The sequence below is a fragment of the Pseudophryne corroboree genome, chromosome 4, assembly GCF_028390025.1.
Source record: "Pseudophryne corroboree isolate aPseCor3 chromosome 4, aPseCor3.hap2, whole genome shotgun sequence".
Taxonomy (NCBI): Eukaryota; Metazoa; Chordata; class Amphibia; order Anura; family Myobatrachidae; genus Pseudophryne; species Pseudophryne corroboree.
In genome coordinates this window covers 831,102,087-831,125,093 of record NC_086447.1, presented here as the reverse complement: position 1 = coordinate 831,125,093, position 23,007 = coordinate 831,102,087, and positions in this window count along the sequence as shown.

Below are 23,007 nucleotides of genomic sequence, written 5' to 3'. Positions count from 1 at the left end.
GCTATTTAAGGAAACTTACAATTAAGAAGTTCTTTGCTAATCAAGATGATAAAATGGAAACCAATACATCTTCAGCTACCCCTTTTAAACCTAGATCAATTTTTTATCCTAAACACATTCAAGGCCCTTTCATTGAAAGTTTTGGTGCCATGGTTCTTGGGGATTTGGAAAAACTCCAGACAAAACCTAAAAAGCCCCAAAATTTAACTTTTAAAGAAAGAAAGGCCCTACAGGAGCTTAAACAATTGAAATAAATAGTAATCAAACCCTCAGGTAAAGAGGGGGAGTGGTGTTGATGGATTTAGTCAATTATGAAAATGAAGTTTTACGACAGTTAAATGATGTAGGGACATATAAGAAACTCAGGAGTGATCCCACCAATATCATATTATCTAAGTTAAAAAGTTATATTGATAAATATGAAAAAATGGGCACCATTAGCTCTAAAGAGGCTAAATTTATTATGATTGAGGAACCAACGGTACCAGTTATATATACACTGCCCAAAGTCCACAAAAGTATCACCGATCCGCCCGGACGACCAATTATATCGGGGGTACAATCTCTGTCCTCAAACCTGTATAGATTTATTGATTATCTCTTACAGCCCATGGTGATTCAGAACAAATCCCACCTCAAGGATACAAAAGATTTCCTTACACTCCTAGAATCCATACAGTGGGAGGAAGGGGATGTTCTGGTAACCGCGGATGTGGGCTCCCTCTACACCATCATCAATCATGATGATGGTGTAGAGGCAATCACCTATTTTTTGGACAGATCGGATTACACTAAGGATCTTAAGGAAATGGTGATAGAAGGTATCAGGTTTATTCTTAACAACAATTTTTTCCTTTTTCAGGACCAGTTTTTCATCCAGAAAACCGGGACGGCTATGGGCACCAGATTCGCTCCTAGCTATGCGAATCTGTTCCTAGGATTATGGGAACTCAACACTATTTGGTCTAATAACCCATACGGAGCGAATCTGGTGTCCTATGCCCGGTATATAGACGATATATCGATATATTCTTCCTTTGGAGGGGTGATGTCGTTATGCTTGACACTTTCTGCACTTCATTGAATGCAAATGATAAAAATATTGTTTTGACATTTGAGAAGAGTACAGAGACCATAAACTTTCTCGACATAACAGTATATGCAAAAGGAGGCAATCTATACACAAAAAATTATTCCAAACCCACCGATTCTGGGTCGTATATAGCAGCTAGCAGTTGTCACCACTACAACTGGCTTGACTCATTCCTGATAAGCCAATTGAAAAGGGTAAAGAGAAACTGTACGGAGGTTGAGGTTTTTGAGGCCCAGGCTAAAGAAATGAGTGAAAAATTCACTGCATGCGGATATAATAAGAACACCATTGCAAAAGCTCTAACGGAAGCAAAAACCATTGACCGTAGAGATCTTTTTAAAATAAAAAGCTAAGAAAAAATAATAAAAATGGATATGAATGGGAGTTTATAACTGAATTTAACCAACAACATAGAGAAATTTAAAATATCCTAAGGAAACATTGGGATCTAGTAAGGAAGGATCCGATCATTGGATCCTTGGATCCTATCAAGCCCATTCACATCTATCGTAAAGCCCCCAACTTAAAAAATAAATTGGTTTCTAGTATGTTGCCTTCTGGCAAAACTACATCCAGGATAGTTTCGAAAGGATTCTATAGATGTGGAAACTGCATTGGATGCAGATCCATCAAAAGTGAAGGGAAAAGTAAATTCGATGTTATTGAAATCAATGGTAAAAACATGTCATTAAAGATTTAATAACATGCGACAGCAAAAACGTAATATATGCAATAAAGTGCAGTTGCAATTTATTTTATATCGGACGTACCTCCAGGGCATTGAAAGTTCGCCTTGGAGAGCATGTCAGAAATATAAAAAAGGGTTTACCCACCCATTCACTTTCTGCTCATTTCCAGTCTAAACACAATTGCTCTGTTACAGACATAATAGGATTTTATGGGATCAAACATATTCAGGGAGATAAACGGTATAAAGATCTTTGTTCACAACTTGCAAAGTCTGAAATGCATTGCATTTTTACATATGACACTTTGAGCCCTCAAGGCTTAAACTGTGATTTCGAACTTAAATGGTTTCTTTAAATTTTTATTTATATATTATTTTTATTTTTCCATTTGGGTTTTTGTATGTAAAATTCACATGCAACAAATGGTAACTCTTTGTTGTTTTTTTCACTTTATTGCTATATTAGTTTAACATCTCTGGATACCCTTTACTACCAATGAATAAAAAGTGGAAATCTCCTCTCTGTCATCTATGAGAACCGCTATACATCGAGTAGCGGCGTCAGCAACATTATTGTGGACTACACATCCCATGATCCTCTTGAGTATAAACAGGATGTGCGTCACGTCACTTCCGGCCACCTCTCTCTATGCGGAGCTGAGCTACCAAGATGTTTGACAGGAGGACTACTTTCATTGTTGCCATTCATGACTTCCGATGGAACTCCATATATGGCCGCTGGAGTTTTGGAAATCAACTACAGCCCCCAGAATCCCTAGCGGTCTTTCCCGATCGCGGGTTAAAATAGGAATTAGAGATATATGAATCGCCTGGGACTTTCTTTTTATTGTTAATTAGCACATAGGTATTTGTTCCTTTGATGCATTTATATAATTTAGTTTACTTTTAAAGAGATTGTTTTGTGTGCCTAATTAACAATGCAATTTCCTGCTACTCATTGATTGGATGTTCCTATTATAAATATGGAGACTACTCACAGTACAAACAGTTCTCGATAAAGGTCCTGTTAAAGACCAAAACGCGTTGAACAACGGTACTGTGAGCAGCCTTGGATGACCTAAGTTGGATTTTTTAACCATTGGAATTTTGCTGAATGTTTTTTTGTTTGTTTTTTGGTTTTTATTTTAACTTATTGAAAGCACTTTGATGCACTTTTTGGACTTTTGTGAATAAATTCCCCTTTTTTAACATATAAAGAGGAACTTTCTTCTGTGTATCTTTATGTGAAAATATTCTATGTGAAAATATTCTCTGCCATAAATCATGTGACATCGGATAAAGATACCTTGATAGGAGTCAACTACCCATATACAGAGTGAGTTGTGGTATGCACATCATTGATTTTGGGGAAAAAAAGATCCCTTTATGTGTATGTTTTATCTGCATTCTGTGTAAGTTGGGGTACGCATCCAACAGGCTATAAAGATACCTTTATGTGATTTATCATCATATTTTTAGCGTGAGTTCTGGGTACGCTTCCGATATCTTTATTCCAGTATTACAAGGACATCTATCTGTTAAAGATACCTTTATGGGTTTCCACTCACTTGTTTCTGTGTGAGTGGGGTACGCCCTTTTCCTTCTAGGGTTGTGGAAATTATCCTGATTGATGTGACACTGTTCTACACATTTGTTCCTTCCTTTTTGTTTTTTATGAACATTGGGATAACTACACGATACTTCGAGAGAAGTTCCCAAGTTTCCACATGAAGGATATTCTTCCTCTTCAGTAACAAGGGATGTATCTTGCATATTAAGTGTTGTTTGTGTGCCCTGGACACAGATAAATTCCACTCCATTCTGTTATTGTTTATTGTCAACTTATTTTTCAACTCTTTTTCTGACGTCTGTGTACATTCTCGGTATCACCTGCCTAGAGAAGTGGAACCTAGATGGGATTTGATACCGGGGACACAGTACCTCAAACAATTCTCTAAGTCCCACTGAACTAATACCGGACGCTCGTCTAACAACCAAAATAGCTGTCAAGGCCTCAGTTATCCGCTTTGCAAAAGGATGACTGCTGTCATATTTTACCTTCCTCTCAAAGGACTGTTGGACAGTCAATTGCTTACTGGAAGTAGTACAAGTGGTCTTCTGACTTCCCCTCTGGGATGCCGATCGACTCCCAGCAGCAACAACAGCAGCAGCAACAGCAGGCGTACCACTCAAGGATCCTCCGGAGGAATCCTCATTAGGAGAGGACTCCTCAGTCTTGACAGTGACATGGACTGCAGGACTACTGACGTTCCTGACTGAGGAGGAAGTTGACGTTGAGGGAGTTGATGGTGTGGCTTGCAAGAGCTTGGGTACAAGACGATGAAGGGATTTAGGTGTCAGTGGACTGTTTACGCTCTTACCCAAAGTTTCACAACTTGACACTGACTTCTGATGAATGCCCAGCAGGTGACGTATAAGGGAGGATGTTCATAGGTGGTTAACATCCTTACCCCTACTTATTACAGATTGACAGAGGCAACAGATGGCTTGACACCTGTTGTCCGGATTTGTGGAGAAATAATTCCACACGAAGAGGTGGATTTTTTGATATTTTGCCCAGGCATCACAATAGGCTTCTTCATCCCATGGACAACAGGTGTCTCCCCCGATGCCTGACTTAAACGTACCACATCACCATCAGAATCCTCATCGTCAACTTCTTCCTCAGCGCCAGCAACACCCATATCCTCATCCTGGTGTACTTCAACAGTGACAGCTTCAATTTCAATATCAGGAAATGGACTGTGGGTGCTCTTTCCAGCACTTGCATGGGGCATGCAAATGGTGGAAGGAGCCACCTCTTCCCATCCAGTGTTGGGAAGGTCAGGCATCGCAACAGCCGATACACTTTGACACTCCTAGGGGATTTGTGATACCATCTCAGACTGCACAGTTCTTTTCTGTGCTCTTTCCCGCATAACTCTTTTAATTTTTCTAGTGGGAGGATGAGGGCTTCCATCGTCATGTGAAGCTGAACCACTAGCCATGAACATAGGCCAGGGCCTCAGCCGTTCCTTGCCACTCCGTGTCATAAATGGCATATTGGCAAGTTTACGTTTCTCCTCAACCATTTAAATTTCTTTTTTAGGGTCTTTTTACTGAACTTTGGCTTTTTGGATTTTACATGCCCTCTACTATCACATTGGGCATCGGCCTTGGCAGACAACGTTGATGGCATTTCATTGTCTATATCATGGCTAGTGGCAGCAGCTTCAGCACTAGGAGGAAGTGGTTCTTGATCTTTCCCTATTTTATCCTCCAAATTTTTGTTCTCCATTATTTTTTGGGAGTTATATAAGATAATGGCCCTCATGCCGAGTTGATCGTAGCTACGATCATTTACACTGACATGCGGGGGGACACCCAGCACAGGGCTAGTCCACCCCGCACGTCAGTGCCGCTCCCTCCCCTCGCAGAAGTGCAAAGGCATCGCACAGCGGCGATGCCTTTGCACTTCCAGAGTAGCTCCTGACCAGCGCAGCTTTAGCGTGCTGGCCGGGAGCTACTCGTCGCTCCCAGGCCAGCAGCAGCTGCGCATGACATCACGCAGCTGCTGCGGGCTACTCCCTGCACGGCCTGGCCACACCTGCGTTGGCCGTACCGCTCCCACAAAAAGGCGGCCAAACGCAGCCGTTCCGCCCACTCCCACCCAGCGACCGCCTCTGCCTGTCAATCATATTGAGGTGAATGCAGCCCCGCTACGGCCGTCGGCCGTCTGGCATGCGCCGGCGCACTACGGCGCCGGTGCATGCGCAGTGGATATCCGTTTGCTCGGCTGTGATAAAAAGCAGCGAGCGAACGGGTCAGAATGACCCCCTATATGCGGCACAGGAATGACTGGAATGACTAATGGACAGGACACTACAACTAGTGTGATGCAACACAACAACACTGTAAGAAACTAGTGGCTGTTATAATTATTATAATACTGTAGCAGTGGACATATAGCAGTATCGTATACCACTGTGACTGCCTCATCACTGGAATGACTGAAGGACAGGACACTACTACTGGTCTGATGCAGCACAACACAACAACACTGTAAGGGACTTGTGGTTGTTGTTATAATTTTTATAATACTGTAGCAGTGGACATATAGCAGCAGCGTATATCATCACTGGAATGACTGATGAGACAGGACACTACCTCTGGTCTGATGCAGCACAACACAACAACATTGTAAGGGACTTGTGGTTGTTGTTAATATTATTATAATACTGTAGCAGTGGACATATAGCAGCAGCGTATATCGTCACTGGATTGACTGATGGACAGGACACTACCACTGGTCTGATGCAGCACAACACAACACCACTTTATACAGCTACACTGGATATATGGCAGCAGAGGACACCAACACTGTGACTGGCTGGACTGATGCAGCACAATACACTGACTACACTGGACTGGACAGCACAACACAGCACCCCTTTATACAGCTACACTGGATATATGACAGCAGAGCACACCAACACTGTGACTGGCTGGACTGATGCAGCACAATACACTGACTACACTGGACTGGACAGCACAGCACAACACAGCACCACTTTATACAGCTACACTGGATATATGGCAGCAGAGGACACCAACAATGTGACTGGCTGGACTGATGCAGCACAATACACTGACTACACTGGACAGCATAACACAGCACAAGACTCGCCACCCCACTTTCCCGCCCCTACTGAACACTGAGGACACATCGTCTCAATACACTCTCCAAGACTGGAGTGAAAATGGGCGCGACGCGCAGCTCCTTATATGGAATCCAAATCCCGCGAGAATCCGACAGCGGGATGATGACGTTTTGCCGTGTTCGGGTTTCCGAGTCAGGCGGGAAAATCCGAGCCTGGCTCGGAACCGAACTCGGAAGGCAAAGTCCGGTAGGGTTCGGTTCTCTGAGAACCGAACCTGCTCATCTCTACTCCAGACAAGTCTTGAATTCACACTTAAGATTCAGGGGTGGAAGCTTTTGTAGCCACAACTATGTTTTTATGCAGAATTACACAAAAAGTAAGTAAAATCCTCTATGGCGCACAAGCACCCTGTCCTCTACCCTTCACCAGGAATAAATACACCTAACAAACTTGAAAGAGGACTTAACTGGTGCTAGGCAGATCACGATTGTTGCCAATGTGGTAAACGTTAGGAATCGTTAAGTTTTTCCACTCCATCAATTTATATGAAAAGGAAAAAAATGCCACATATTGTATACTGTAGTGCCAAAAAATACATATATAATGACATTAACACCAATAAAATCTTTTAAACATTTTGTAATATCCACACAAATGATAGCAGTGCCCTATGGCTGTGTAAGAGGCAATTACCAGCTTGTTTAGAACTGTCACCAGTTCTAAATGAGTTTGGTTAGTGTAAAGTCCCCGACACTCCAGGCATTCCAAATTCCACTGGCCCTCCTGCTGCTGTATGGCTCATCTGCTTGTACGTACCAATGCATTTTGACCCCCAAGCTGCGATCTTTTTCAAGGTGAGTAGCGTGTGTACGCCTAACCTTTTCCAGTATTTAAACCGCTTCCATCCGATCCCTGAGTCCGGGACACAGCTGGCCCTGATATAACAATTATGTAATAGTCCATGGCCTTCTGCTGTGTTCCAGACTTCCTGTCCTTTCCCCACTGTTTGTGTAAAACTGTGCCCCCTGAGCTGAGTACTATGGGTGGGAGGAAGGGAAGCTGCAGGATAGCAGTGCTGGTAGGCACGACTCTACTCCCTTGGCAACGAGCATTACTCTTGGCAAAAAGCATTACCCTTGGCAATGAGCATTGATCCCAGAGCATGAAATCTCCCCTTTTTTTAACAGGTCTGTGCACTTGCTTACCTCCCAACCATCCTGATTTCAGCAGTGCAGTCACGTTTTTTGAGCACTATCCCAATGCCCACCACAGGCTGCAGTGTCCCGTAGGCAGATGGGAGGTTGAGAGAGGGGGGGGGAGGTATGTTGCCGCTGCTCTGCACAAGTGCGCAATGTCCAGTGAGGGGCTTGGGGATGCCCAGGAACTGCTGGAGCACTAGGCTTGCCCCCAGTGTGATGAAAAATGGGGGCATGACCCGTGGTCACATCCCAAAATCGCATGCACCAGAGTGCATGACTAACAGACACAGCGCTGTAACCCCTTTCATACAAAGAATCCCAGGATAAGGTTTTAAAAAGTTGGGAGATATACACTTGCGGCTGACTTGCATGCAATTGTGAATCAGGCCCAATGGGTGGAATTCAAATGATATATCACGCCCCAATCTCCTCTCTAAAATGATCCCCATTATCGTGCATATTGTGCCCATAGTAATCAGATTTAGCCGTGTAAAGGGTTGGGTGCCTCGCTACTCCAGGGGCAGCAAATTGAAAGAATGATACCATGCCCCCAAAGGCAGAAACAGAACGGGTGTGGAAAAGGGTGAAAAGAATTGAATCCCGCCCAATGTGTCTAAAAAGAATAGGTAAGAAAATACAGATATACTGCACTGTATCATAGTTCGAAATAAACCAACCGACTATAATTTGAGAATAATAATACAGACGTTAAGCAAGGATGGTATTCTGTGAGCGACCATAGCCACTTTACCCAATTCTGTTACAATTCAAATGAGTTTTGTTAATGCATGTGTATTATACATTCCAAGTACCTCCATCTCCTGCAGTATTCTGTTGTTTGCCATTGTGCTATTTATTCTCTGTAGTTCATTCCAAGAATAGTTTTTGATTGTTAGGCAAATGCAGTAGAAATTACTTAATGCTTCAGTCAGAAAATATATTTCCCATGTGCAGCTCTGCCACAGGCACTACAAAATGTACACCAAGGCTGCGTCTAATTATTAAAGCAATTACTTACTAACATAATTGAGTTTGGGATTAAATGTACAAGGTACAAAACAATAACAGGAACATGAATAGACTTACATTACTGTGTTGGCCTGGAGAGTTTTAGAAAGGCATATCACGTCTAGTTTATTCATATTTGATCCCAATATGCTCTTTTAGTGTTCTGTTAGCGCTTTACATACAGAAATATTACTGTTGTACAGTATTTAATCTAATTTATATTTGTGTAAGTAAATGCTAAAAATATAGGCCAAGCAGCAGGGCTGACACATTATAAGGATTGTAGAAGTTAGTCATGGTAATCATGTTATTACTTCACTGTGATGCGTCACTATCATTCTCCTCCATTGCTCATACAATGGCATACCTGTAACGCTGGTACCGACATGTAGTGTAGACATTCACAATGTCTTCAGCAGAAGGTCAAAATTGTTGATGTTGACATAGTTAAAATGTCAAATGAAGAAGAAAAAAAGAAATTGGATTCGAATGGGTGCACTCTGTTCCCCTAATATTCTTTAACAATTAAAATACTCTTTATTAGTTAAAATGTCAACATCACCAACATTGACACCTGTAAAATGTCGACATTGAAAAAATGTCAGCATTGAAAATGTAGAGAAAATAACCAGCGCTGTTATATTATAAAATGAATTATAGATATTGCTAGACGATAAAGATAAAAATAAAATATTGCTTTAAAGCTCAACGCGTTTCCCTGGGTTGTTGTACCCCAGCTTCCTCAGGAGCATATGCTCCTGAGGAAGCTGGGGTACAACAACCCAGGGAAACGTGTTGAGCCTTAAAGACATTTCATCATTCATTGGGGACTCTTTTTCATCACCTGAGGGACATTTAATGGACATTACACATCCTCCAGTGGAAAGCTCCTAAATCTTTGCACAGTTTGAAGATACCCCTAGGGCACTTCCATCTTGGAATACAGCTGCATGCCTACTAATTGGGGACCACAACTTGTTGGACAAATGCCAGCCACTATTGTTCTCACAGGAGGAATCCAGAGAAGGTCCTAAGTAGAGATGAGCGGGTTCGGTTTCTCTGAATCCGAACCCGCACGAACTTCATGTTTTTTTTCACGGGTCCGAGCGACTCGGATCTTCCCGCCTTGCTCGGTTAACCCGAGCGCGCCCGAACGTCATCATGACGCTGTCGGATTCTCGCGAGGCTCGGATTCTATCGCGAGACTCGGATTCTATATAAGGAGCCGCGCGTCGCCGCCATTTTCACACGTGCATTGAGATTGATAGGGAGAGGACGTGGCTGGCGTCCTCTCCGTTTAGAATAGATTAGAGAGACACTTGATTTACTAATTTTGGGGAGCATTAGGAGTACTCAGTACAGTGCAGAGTTTTGCTGATAGTGACCACCAGTTTTATTTATAATCCGTTCTCTGCCTGAAAAAAGCGATACACAGCACACAGTGACTCAGTCACATACCATATCTGTGTGCACTGCTCAGGCTCAGGCCAGTGTGCTGCATCATCTATTATCTATATATAATATTATATATATCTGATTATCTGTCTGACTGCTCAGCTCACACAGCTTATAATTGTGGGGGAGACTGGGGAGCACTACTGCAGTGCCAGTTATAGGTTATAGCAGGAGCCAGGAGTACATAATATATTATATAGTGAGTGACCACCAGACACACAGTGCAGTTTATTTAATATATCCGTTCTCTGCCTGAAAAAAGCGATACACACAGTGACTCAGTCAGTCACATACCATATCTGTGTGCACTGCTCAGGCTCAGGCCAGTGTGCTGCATCATCTATATATATTATATATCTGTCTGACTGCTCAGCTCACACAGCTTATAATTGTGGGGGAGACTGGGGAGCACTACTGCAGTGCCAGTTATAGGTTATAGCAGGAGCCAGGAGTACATAATATTATATTAAAACAGTGCACACTTTTGCTGCAGGAGTGCCACTGCCAGTGTGACTAGTGACCAGTGACCTGACCACCAGTATATATAATATTAGTAGTATACTATCTCTTTATCAACCAGTCTATATTAGCAGCAGACACAGTACAGTGCGGTAGTTCACGGCTGTGGCTACCTCTGTGTCGGCACTCGGCAGCCCGTCCATAATTGTATATACCACCTAACCGTGGTTTTTTTTTCTTTCTTTATACATACATACTAGTTACGAGTATACTATCTCTTTATCAACCAGTCTATATTAGCAGCAGACACAGTACAGTGCGGTAGTTCACGGCTGTGGCTACCTCTGTGTCGGCACTCGGCAGCCCGTCCATAATTGTATATACCACCTAACCGTGGTTTTTTTTTCTTTCTTTATACATACATACTAGTTACGAGTATACTATCTCTTTATCAACCAGTCTATATATTAGCAGCAGACACAGTACAGTGCGGTAGTTCACGGCTGTGGCTACCTCTGTGTCGGCACTCGGCAGCCCGTCCATAATTGTATATACCACCTAACCGTGTTTTTTTTTTCTTTCTTTATACATACATACTAGTTACGAGTATACTATCTCTTTATCAACCAGTCTATATATTAGCAGCAGACACAGTACAGTGCGGTAGTTCACGGCTGTGGCTACCTCTGTGTCGGCACTCGGCAGCCCGTCCATAATTGTATATACCACCTAACCGTGGTTTTTTTTTCTTTCTTTATACATACATACTAGTTACGAGTATACTATCTCTTTATCAACCAGTCTATATATTAGCAGCAGACACAGTACAGTGCGGTAGTTCACGGCTGTGGCTACCTCTGTGTCGGCACTCGGCAGCCCGTCCATAATTGTATATACCACCTAACCGTGGTTTTTTTTTCTTTCTTTATACATACATACTAGTTACGAGTATACTATCTCTTTATCAACCAGTCTATATATTAGCAGCAGACACAGTACAGTGCGGTAGTTCACGGCTGTGGCTACCTCTGTGTCGGCACTCGGCAGCCCGTCCATAATTGTATATACCACCTAACCGTGGTTTTTTTTTCTTTCTTTATACATACATACTAGTTACGAGTATACTATCTCTTTATCAACCAGTCTATATATTAGCAGCAGACACAGTACAGTGCGGTAGTTCACGGCTGTGGCTACCTCTGTGTCGGCACTCGGCAGCCCGTCCATAATTGTATATACCACCTAACCGTGTTTTTTTTTTCTTTCTTTATACATACATACTAGTTACGAGTATACTATCTCTTTATCAACCAGTCTATATATTAGCAGCAGACACAGTACAGTGCGGTAGTTCACGGCTGTGGCTACCTCTGTGTCGGCACTCGGCAGCCCGTCCATAATTGTATATACCACCTAACCGTGGTTTTTTTTTCTTTCTTTATACATACATACTAGTTACGAGTATACTATCTCTTTATCAACCAGTCTATATATTAGCAGCAGACACAGTACAGTGCGGTAGTTCACGGCTGTGGCTACCTCTGTGTCGGCACTCGGCAGCCCGTCCATAATTGTATATACCACCTAACCGTGGTTTTTTTTTCTTTCTTTATACATACATACTAGTTACGAGTATACTATCTCTTTATCAACCAGTCTATATATTAGCAGCAGACACAGTACAGTGCGGTAGTTCACGGCTGTGGCTACCTCTGTGTCGGCACTCGGCAGCCCGTCCATAATTGTATATACCACCTAACCGTGGTTTTTTTTTCTTTCTTTATACATACATACTAGTTACGAGTATACTATCTCTTTATCAACCAGTCTATATATTAGCAGCAGACACAGTACAGTGCGGTAGTTCACGGCTGTGGCTACCTCTGTGTCGGCACTCGGCAGCCCGTCCATAATTGTATATACCACCTAACCGTGGTTTTTTTTTCTTTCTTTATACATACATACTAGTTACGAGTATACTATCTCTTTATCAACCAGTCTATATATTAGCAGCAGACACAGTACAGTGCGGTAGTTCACGGCTGTGGCTACCTCTGTGTCGGCACTCGGCAGCCCGTCCATAATTGTATACTAGTATCCAATCCATCCATCTCCATTGTTTACCTGAGGTGCCTTTTAGTTGTGCCTATTAAAATATGGAGAACAAAAATGTTGAGGTTCCAAAATTAGGGAAAGATCAAGATCCACTTCCACCTCGTGCTGAAGCTGCTGCCACTAGTCATGGCCGAGACGATGAAATGCCAGCAACGTCGTCTGCCAAGGCCGATGCCCAATGGCATAGTACAGAGCATGTCAAAACCAAAACACCAAATATCAGTAAAAAAAGGACTCCAAAACCTAAAATAAAATTGTCGGAGGAGAAGCGTAAACTTGCCAATATGCCATTTACCACACGGAGTGGCAAGGAACGGCTGAGGCCCTGGCCTATGTTCATGGCTAGTGGTTCAGCTTCACATGAGGATGGAAGCACTCAGCCTCTCGCTAGAAAACTGAAAAGACTCAAGCTGGCAAAAGCACCGCAAAGAACTGTGCGTTCTTTGAAATCCCAAATCCACAAGGAGAGTCCAATTGTGTCGGTTGCGATGCCTGACCTTCCCAACACTGGACGTGAAGAGCATGCGCCTTCCACCATTTGCACGCCCCCTGCAAGTGCTGGAAGGAGCACCCGCAGTCCAGTTCCTGATAGTCAGATTGAAGATGTCAGTGTTGAAGTACACCAGGATGAGGAGGATATGGGTGTTGCTGGCGCTGGGGAGGAAATTGACCAGGAGGATTCTGATGGTGAGGTGGTTTGTTTAAGTCAGGCACCCGGGGAGACACCTGTTGTCCGTGGGAGGAATATGGCCGTTGACATGCCAGGTGAAAATACCAAAAAAATCAGCTCTTCGGTGTGGAGGTATTTCACCAGAAATGCGGACAACAGGTGTCAAGCCGTGTGTTCCCTTTGTCAAGCTGTAATAAGTAGGGGTAAGGACGTTAACCACCTCGGAACATCCTCCCTTATACGTCACCTGCAGCGCATTCATAATAAGTCAGTGACAAGTTCAAAAACTTTGGGTGACAGCGGAAGCAGTCCACTGACCAGTAAATCCCTTCCTCTTGTAACCAAGCTCACGCAAACCACCCCACCAACTCCCTCAGTGTCAATTTCCTCCTTCCCCAGGAATGCCAATAGTCCTGCAGGCCATGTCACTGGCAATTCTGACGAGTCCTCTCCTGCCTGGGATTCCTCCGATGCATCCTTGCGTGTAACGCCTACTGCTTCTGGCGCTGCTGTTGTTGCCGCTGGGAGTCGATGGTCATCCCAGAGGGGAAGTCGTAAGCCCACTTGTACTACTTCCAGTAAGCAATTGACTGTTCAACAGTCCTTTGCGAGGAAGATGAAATATCACAGCAGTCATCCTACTGCAAAGCGGATAACTGAGTCCTTGACAACTATGTTGGTGTTAGACGTGCGTCCGGTATCCGCCGTTAGTTCACAGGGAACTAGACAATTTATTGAGGCAGTGTGCCCCCGTTACCAAATACCATCTAGGTTCCACTTCTCTAGGCAGGCGATACCGAGAATGTACACGGACGTCAGAAAAAGACTCACCAGTGTCCTAAAAAATGCAGTTGTACCCAATGTCCACTTAACCACGGACATGTGGACAAGTGGAGCAGGGCAGGGTCAGGACTATATGACTGTGACAGCCCACTGGGTAGATGTATGGACTCCCGCCGCAAGAACAGCAGCGGCGGCACCAGTAGCAGCATCTCGCAAACGCCAACTCTTTCCTAGGCAGGCTACGCTTTGTATCACCGCTTTCCAGAATACGCACACAGCTGAAAACCTCTTACGGCAACTGAGGAAGATCATCGCGGAATGGCTTACCCCAATTGGACTCTCCTGTGGATTTGTGGCATCGGACAACGCCAGCAATATTGTGTGTGCATTAAATATGGGCAAATTCCAGCACGTCCCATGTTTTGCACATACCTTGAATTTGGTGGTGCAGAATTTTTTAAAAAACGACAGGGGCGTGCAAGAGATGCTGTCGGTGGCCAGAAAAATTGCGGGACACTTTCGGCGTACAGGCACCACGTACAGAAGACTGGAGCACCACCAAAAACTACTGAACCTGCCCTGCCATCATCTGAAGCAAGAAGTGGTAACGAGGTGGAATTCAACCCTCTATATGCTTCAGAGGTTGGAGGAGCAGCAAAAGGCCATTCAAGCCTATACAATTGAGCACGATATAGTAGGTGGAATGCACCTGTCTCAAGTGCAGTGGAGAATGATTTCAACGTTGTGCAAGGTTCTGATGCCCTTTGAACTTGCCACACGTGAAGTCAGTTCAGACACTGCCAGCCTGAGTCAGGTCATTCCCCTCATCAGGCTTTTGCAGAAGAAGCTGGAGGCATTGAAGAAGGAGCTAAAAGGGAGCGATTCCGCTAGGCATGTGGGACTTGTGGATGCAGCCCTTAATTCGCTTAACAAGGATTCACGGGTGGTCAATCTGTTGAAATCAGAGCACTACATTTTGGCCACCGTGCTCGATCCTAGATTTAAAGCCTACCTTGGATCTCTCTTTCCGGCAGACACAGGTCTGCTGGGGTTGAAAGACCTGCTGGTGACAAAATTGTCAAGTCAAGCGGAACGCGACCTGTCAACATCTCCTCCTTCACATTCTCCCGCAACTGGGGGTGCGAGGAAAAGGCTCAGAATTCCGAGCCCACCCGCTGGCGGTGATGCAGGGCAGTCTGGAGCGACTGCTGATGCTGACATCTGGTCCGGACTGAAGGACCTGACAACGATTACGGACATGTCGTCTACTGTCACTGCATATGATTCTCTCAACATTGATAGAATGGTGGAGGATTATATGAGTGACCGCATCCAAGTAGGCACGTCACACAGTCCGTACTTATACTGGCAGGAAAAAGAGGCAATTTGGAGGCCCTTGCACAAACTGGCTTTATTCTACCTAAGTTGCCCTCCCACAAGTGTGTACTCCGAAAGAGTGTTTAGTGCCGCCGCTCACCTTGTCAGCAATCGGCGTACGAGGTTACATCCAGAAAATGTGGAGAAGATGATGTTCATTAAAATGAATTATAATCAATTCCTCCGCGGAGACATTGACCAGCAGCAATTGCCTCCACAAAGTACACAGGGAGCTGAGATGGTGGATTCCAGTGGGGACGAATTGATAATCTGTGAGGAGGGGGATGTACACGGTGATATATCGGAGGGTAAAGATGAGGTGGACATCTTGCCTCTGTAGAGCCAGTTTGTGCAAGGAGAGATTAATTGCTTCTTTTTTGGGGGGGGTCCAAACCAACCCGTCATATCAGTCACAGTCGTGTGGCAGACCCTGTCACTGAAATGATGGGTTGGTTAAAGTGTGCATGTCCTGTTTTGTTTATACAACATAAGGGTGGGTGGGAGGGCCCAAGGACAATTCCATCTTGCACCTCTTTTTTCTTTTCTTTTTCTTTGCATCATGTGCTGATTGGGGAGGGTTTTTTGGAAGGGACATCCTGCGTGACACTGCAGTGCCCCTCCTAGATGGGCCCGGTGTTTGTGTCGGCCACTAGGGTCGCTAATCTTACTCACACAGTCAGCTACCTCATTGCGCCTCTTTTTTTCTTTGCGTCATGTGCTGTTTGGGGAGGGTTTTTTGGAAGGGACATCCTGCGTGACACTGCAGTGCCACTCCTAGATGGGCCCGGTGTTTGTGTCGGCCACTAGGGTCGCTAATCTTACTCACACAGCTACCTCATTGCGCCTCTTTTTTTCTTTGCGTCATGTGCTGTTTGGGGAGGGTTTTTTGGAAGGGACATCCTGCGTGACACTGCAGTGCCACTCCTAGATGGGCCCGGTGTTTGTGTCGGCCACTAGGGTCGCTAATCTTACTCACACAGCTACCTCATTGCGCCTCTTTTTTTCTTTGCGTCATGTGCTGTTTGGGGAGGGTTTTTTGGAAGGGACATCCTGCGTGACACTGCAGTGCCACTCCTAGATGGGCCCGGTGTTTGTGTCGGCCACTAGGGTCGCTAATCTTACTCACACAGCTACCTCATTGCGCCTCTTTTTTTCTTTGCGTCATGTGCTGTTTGGGGAGGGTTTTTTGGAAGGGACATCCTGCGTGACACTGCAGTGCCACTCCTAGATGGGCCCGGTGTTTGTGTCGGCCACTAGGGTCGCTTATCTTACTCACACAGCGACCTCGGTGCAAATTTTAGGACTAAAAATAATATTGTGAGGTGTGAGGTATTCAGAATAGACTGAAAATGAGTGTAAATTATGGTTTTTGAGGTTAATAATACTTTGGGATCAAAATGACCCCCAAATTCTATGATTTAAGCTGTTTTTTAGTGTTTTTTGAAAAAAACACCCGAATCCAAAACACACCCGAATCCGACAAAAAAAATTCGGTGAGGTTTTGCCAAAACGCGTTCGAACCCAAAACACGGCCGCGGAACCGAACCCAAAACCAAAACACAAAACCCGAAAAATTTCAGGCGCTCATCTCTAGTCCTAAGTCCATATGGTGAATATCACAAGGAGTCAGATATGCAATGCAATTTTAATTCATGATACCTGTTTAAAGTTCTTTTAAATTACTTTATAATAATTAAAGCAATATTTTATATTTATCTTTATCGTCTAGCAACATCTATAATTCATTTTATAATATAACAGCGCTGGTTATTTTCTCTATTTATCACATACCTAGGGGGTCATTCCGAGTTGTTCGCTCGTTGCCGATTTTCGCAACGGAGCGATTAAGGCGAAAATGCGCATGCGCATGATACGCAGTGCGCATGCGCTAAGTATTTTAGCACAAAACTTAGTAGATTTACTCACGTCCGAACGAAGAATTTTCATCGTTGAAGTGATCTGAGTGTGATTGACAGGAAGTGGGTGTTTCTGGGCGGAAACTGACCATTTTCTGGGAGTGTGCGGAAAAACGCAGGCGTGCCAGGATAAAACGCGGGAGTGTCTGGAGAAATGGGGGAGTGGCTGGCCGAACACAGGGCGTATTTGTGACGTCAAACCAGGAACGAAACGGGCTGAGCTGATCGCAGTGTAGGAGTAAGTCTCGAGCTACTCAGAAACTGCTAAGAATTTTCTATTCGCAATTCTGCTACTCTTTCGTTCGCAATTCTGCTAAGCTAAGATACACTCCCAGAGGGCGGCGGCCTAGCGTGTGCAATGCTGCTAAAAGCAGCTAGCGAGCGAACAACTCGGAATGACCCCCCTAGTGTACATACAGGGGCTTCACAACCCCTTATTTTTTCCAGCTGCTTCAGACAGCGTACACACATATTTTTTCCATTTTTACTGAGCATTGAAAATGTGACTGGTTGTATTAGTCCAACCAATAAATATTTACTTTTTATTTCGGGATCTCTATTATTAAAGTGCATTCCTCAAATTCATTATTTTAGAATTTGGATAATTTACCAAATTTCAGCGCAATTTGTCAAATGCTGGAGATATCAGGAAAGCACAATCCCGCCATTACTCACAATTTACCAAGCTCCAAGAAAACTTAGCTAATACCTATTGTAGCCTATGGGCTGCTCACATGTAATTAAATGGCTAAACACTACAAGTTGTTATTGTTTATGATTCCTCAGCCACAATAACATCACATATCTGAGCCACCAGACTTAAAGTTCAGGATGATTAGACTGCAGAATCAGATGCATGTGATTTACTTGGTTCAATAAAAGTGTCTGCATATGCCCAAGTCTGTCACTGTGTTAATAGAAAGTCACAGTGCTGTACGGCTGAGGAGACATTGATACCTTATCATATTGACTGATGTTTATCTTTTATCACCTGTATCCTGCTATCTTTAATAAAACCTACTCTGGTTTGGCGTCAACATCTGTACTAGCCTCCTTGCTCACATCCACTACACATTTACCCTAGTGTAGACATCTGCCAACATGGGCTACATCTTTTTCATGAGAGAATCCAAAGGATTCCTGTCAGTAGTTGCCATTTACACATGAGCAGCCCATTGTCCACGCATTTGTAGAAACTCAGCCACGTCCAGACTTTGCGGGGATTGGCTCTTTTTAAAGTAAGTGCTCTGGCATATCTGCAATGATAAACACCTCAAAAAAATACATGAAATAAGATTAAGCTCGCTGCCTAGGTGTCATCCTTGACTCTGATCTGTCCTTTGTTCCCCACATTCCACCTGTTTTAAGATCATGTTACATGCATCTAAAAAACATATCCAAAATACGACCATACCTTACACAAGACATTGCTAAAACTCTAATCCACGCGCTCATTATCTCCCGCATTGATTATTGCAATAGTCTCCTGACTGGTCTTCCCAAAACGAGACTCTCACCACTACCATCCATTCTGAATGCAGCGGCGAGGCTAATCTTCCTCGCTAGACGTTTATCCTCTGCAGATCCACTCTGTCAGTCCCTCCATTGGTTACCTGTATTCTACCGCATTCAATATAAAATACTTTTACTCACACACAAGGCCATTAACCAAACTACACCAACGTACATCACTTCGCTTATCACAAAATATCTCCCAACCCGACCTCTTCGCTCTTCACAAGACCTGCGTCTCTCATCCACACTCATTACTTGCTCCCACTCACGATTGCAGGACTTTCATCGGGCTGCACCCACTCTGTGGAATGCCCTACCATGCACAATAAGACTCTCCTCTAGTCTCCAAAACTTCAAGCGTTCCCTGAAAACTCACCTCTTTAGGCAAGCATATCAAATTCCAGAACCGCCCACATAACTTTCATAAACCTTCCTATCAAATTGCATCCACTCTGTACAGTCCATGACTCCACACATATCCTCACATTTCTTCTCATTCTTCACTTTCCCTTCCTCTCGAACCCGGTTCATCATTGCTGTATGACCATATCATACAGCCCACCAAGAACCTTTGTAATCTGGTGGACAACTATGCAATAGATAGCACCTATCCTTGTGTATACATGCCTATTTCCCTATAGCTTTTAAGCTTGCGAGCATGGCCTGCCTACCTCTATGACTGTTTGTTATCACCCAGTTTGTTATATCATTGTTATTTCCAATTGTAAAGCGCAACGGAATTTGCTGCGCTATATAAGAAACTGTTATTAAATAAATAATAATAAATAAATTAAGCAAGCAAAGATATTAGTGTCTGCTCCATTTCTAATAAAAATTAAAAAGCATACAATTATGTAAAATTTCTTTAAAAAAAAGAATTCTAATTAAAAATGAAAAGTACAGCCTTGACACTTTTGTATTGTCTCCTTTCTTTATTGATTTTCTGCTTGGAAATCATAGAAACATAGAAATTGATGGCAGATAAAATTCACTTGGCCTATCATATCAAGTCTGCCCTTTACTTTTTGGAAATCTCAACACTACTTGATTCTTAGGGGGTAATTCAGAGCTGATCGCTGCTGTGTGTTTTCGCACAGTGAGCGATCAGATCTGAACTGCGCATGTGTATGCACCGCAATGCGGCAGCGCGTCGCACAAACAGCGACAGGCATTAGGGCCTAGCAACAGGGTGGTGCGACAAATCCGAACGCAAGGGCGTTCGCAATGTGATTGACAGGAAGAGGCCATTTGTGGGTGACAACTGACCATTTTCCAGGAATGTCTGACGTCAGCTCCCGCCCCGATCAGCAGGATTCCATCACACATGAAGAGTAAATCCTGAGCTGCACTGAGATGGCACAAATTGATTATTGTGCAGTTCTGCAAAAGAAGCGATCGGACACTTGCACAGCGATTTTTCCCTCCCTCTGTAGGCGGCGACTATCTGATCGCAGAGCAGCAAAAAACGCAGCCCAGTGATCAGATCTGAATTACCCCCTTAGTTCTTTGTAAGAATATTTATATATCTATCCCAAGCATGTTTCAGTTGCTCTAGTGTCTTAGCTTCAAGCACCTCTGACAGGAGATTATTTCACTTATCCACTACCCTTTCTGTGAAGTAAATTTTCCTCATGCTGGTGGGGCATGCTGGCATATGTTGTTCTGCAGTGGCAGGAGGGCCGTTTGTTGAACCAACTGGACTAGAAGAACCATTTCAATTCATATATATTGCCTACGATTTGTGGCCATTCAGAGCCAGCAATACTATAAATAATAATAAGTAACCCTTTAGTTTAGTCAGATTTGGGCAGGGACATTAAGGCCAACTAAATTGGGTCAAAATCACCTTCTATGGCCTGACACGCTTACTTTCAGGTGAGCCCGTTCCCTTATTAAATCCATGAAAAACCTTAATTGTGCAAACAATACAGTACAACAAAAAAATAACAGTGCACTTACCTTATGCTGCAGAATGACCAGCATATGTTGAGAGGGAAACAGCCCATGGCTGTACCCTTCCTCTCTCCTATACTATACTATTTACTAAAATACAAAAAGTACAAACTAAATATACCTTTACACTCTCTTAACTAGAGATGTGCACTTGAAATTTTTCGGGTTTTGTGTTTTGGTTTTGGGTTCGGTTCCGCGGCCGTGTTTTGGGTTCGACCGCGTTTTGGCAAAACCTCACCGAAATTTTTTTGTCGGATTCGGGTGTGTTTTGGATTCGGGTGTTTTTTTCAAAAAACACTAAAAAACAGCTTAAATCATAGAATTTGGGGGTCATTTTGATCCCAAAGTATTATTAACCTCAAAAACCATAATTTCCACTCATTTTCAGTCTATTCTGAATACCTCACACCTCACAATATTATTTTTAGTCCTAAAATTTGCACCGAGGTAGCAGTGTGAGTAAGATAAGCGACCCTAGTGGCCGACACAAACACCGGGCCCATCTAGGAGTGGCACTGCAGTGTCACGCAGGATGGCCCTTCCAAAAAACACTCCCCAAACAGCACATGACGCAAAGAAAAAAAGAGGCGCAATGAGGTAGCTGTGTGAGTAAGATAAGCGACCCTAGTGGCCGACACAAACACCTGGCCCATCTAGGAGTGGCACTGCAGTGTCACGCAGGACGGCCCTTCCAAAAAACACTCCCCAAACAGCACATGACGCAAAGAAAAAAAGAGGCGCAATGAGGTAGCTGTGTGAGTAAGATAAGCGACCCTAGTGGCCGACACAAACACCGGGCCCATCTAGGAGTGGCACTGCAGTGTCACGCAGGATGGCCCTTCCAAAAATCACTCCCCAAACAGCACATGACGCAAAGAAAAAAAGAGGCGCAATGAGGTAGCTGTGTGAGTAAGATAAGCGACCCTAGTGGCCGACACAAACACCTGGCCCATCTAGGAGTGGCACTGCAGTGTCACGCAGGATGGCCCTTCCAAAAAACACTCCCCAAACAGCACATGACGCAAAGAAAAAAAGAGGCGCAATGAGGTAGCTGTGTGAGTAAGATAAGCGACCCTAGTGGCCGACACAAACACCGGGCCCATCTAGGAGTGGCACTGCAGTGTCACGCAGGATGGCCCTTCCAAAAAACACTCCCCAAACAGCACATGACGCAAAGAAAAAAAGAGGCGCAATGAGGTAGCTGTGTGAGTAAGATAAGCGACCCTAGAGGCCGACACAAACACCAGGCCCATCTAGGAGTGGCACTGCAGTGTCACGCAGGTTGGCCCTTCCAAAAAACACTCCCCAAACAGCACATGACGCAAAGAAAAAAAGAGGCGCAATGAGGTAGCTGTGTGAGTAAGATAAGCGACCCTAGTGGCCGACACAAACACCTGGCCCATCTAGGAGTGGCACTGCAGTGTCACGCAGGATGGCCCTTCCAAAAAACACTCCCCAAACAGCACATGACGCAAAGAAAAATTAAAGAAAAAAGAGGTGCAAGATGGAATTGTCCTTGGGCCCTCCCACCCACCCTTATGTTGTATAAACAGGACATGCACACTTTAACCAACCCATCATTTCAGTGACAGGGTCTGCCACACGACTGTGACTGAAATGACGGGTTGGTTTGGACCCCCACCGAAAAAGAAGCAATTAATCTCTCCTTGCACAAACTGGCTCTACAGAGGCAAGATGTCCACCTCATCAACATCCTCCGATATATCACCGTGTACATCCCCCTCCTCACAGATTATCAATTCGTCCCCACTGGAATCCACCATCTCAGCTCCCTGTGTACTTTGTGGAGGCAATTGCTGCTGGTCAATGTCTCCACGGAGGAATTGATTATAATTCATTTTAATGAACATCATCTTCTCCACATTTTCTGGAAGTAACCTCGTACGCCGATTGCTGACAAGGTGAGCGGCGGCACTAAACACTCTATCGGAGTACACACTTGTGGGAGGGCAACTTAGGTAGAATAAAGCCAGTTTGTGCAAGGGCCTCCAAATTGCCTCTTATTCCTGCCAGTATAAGTACGGACTGTGTGACGTGCCTACTTGGATGCGGTCACTCATATAATCCTCCACCATTCTTTCAATGGGGAGAGAA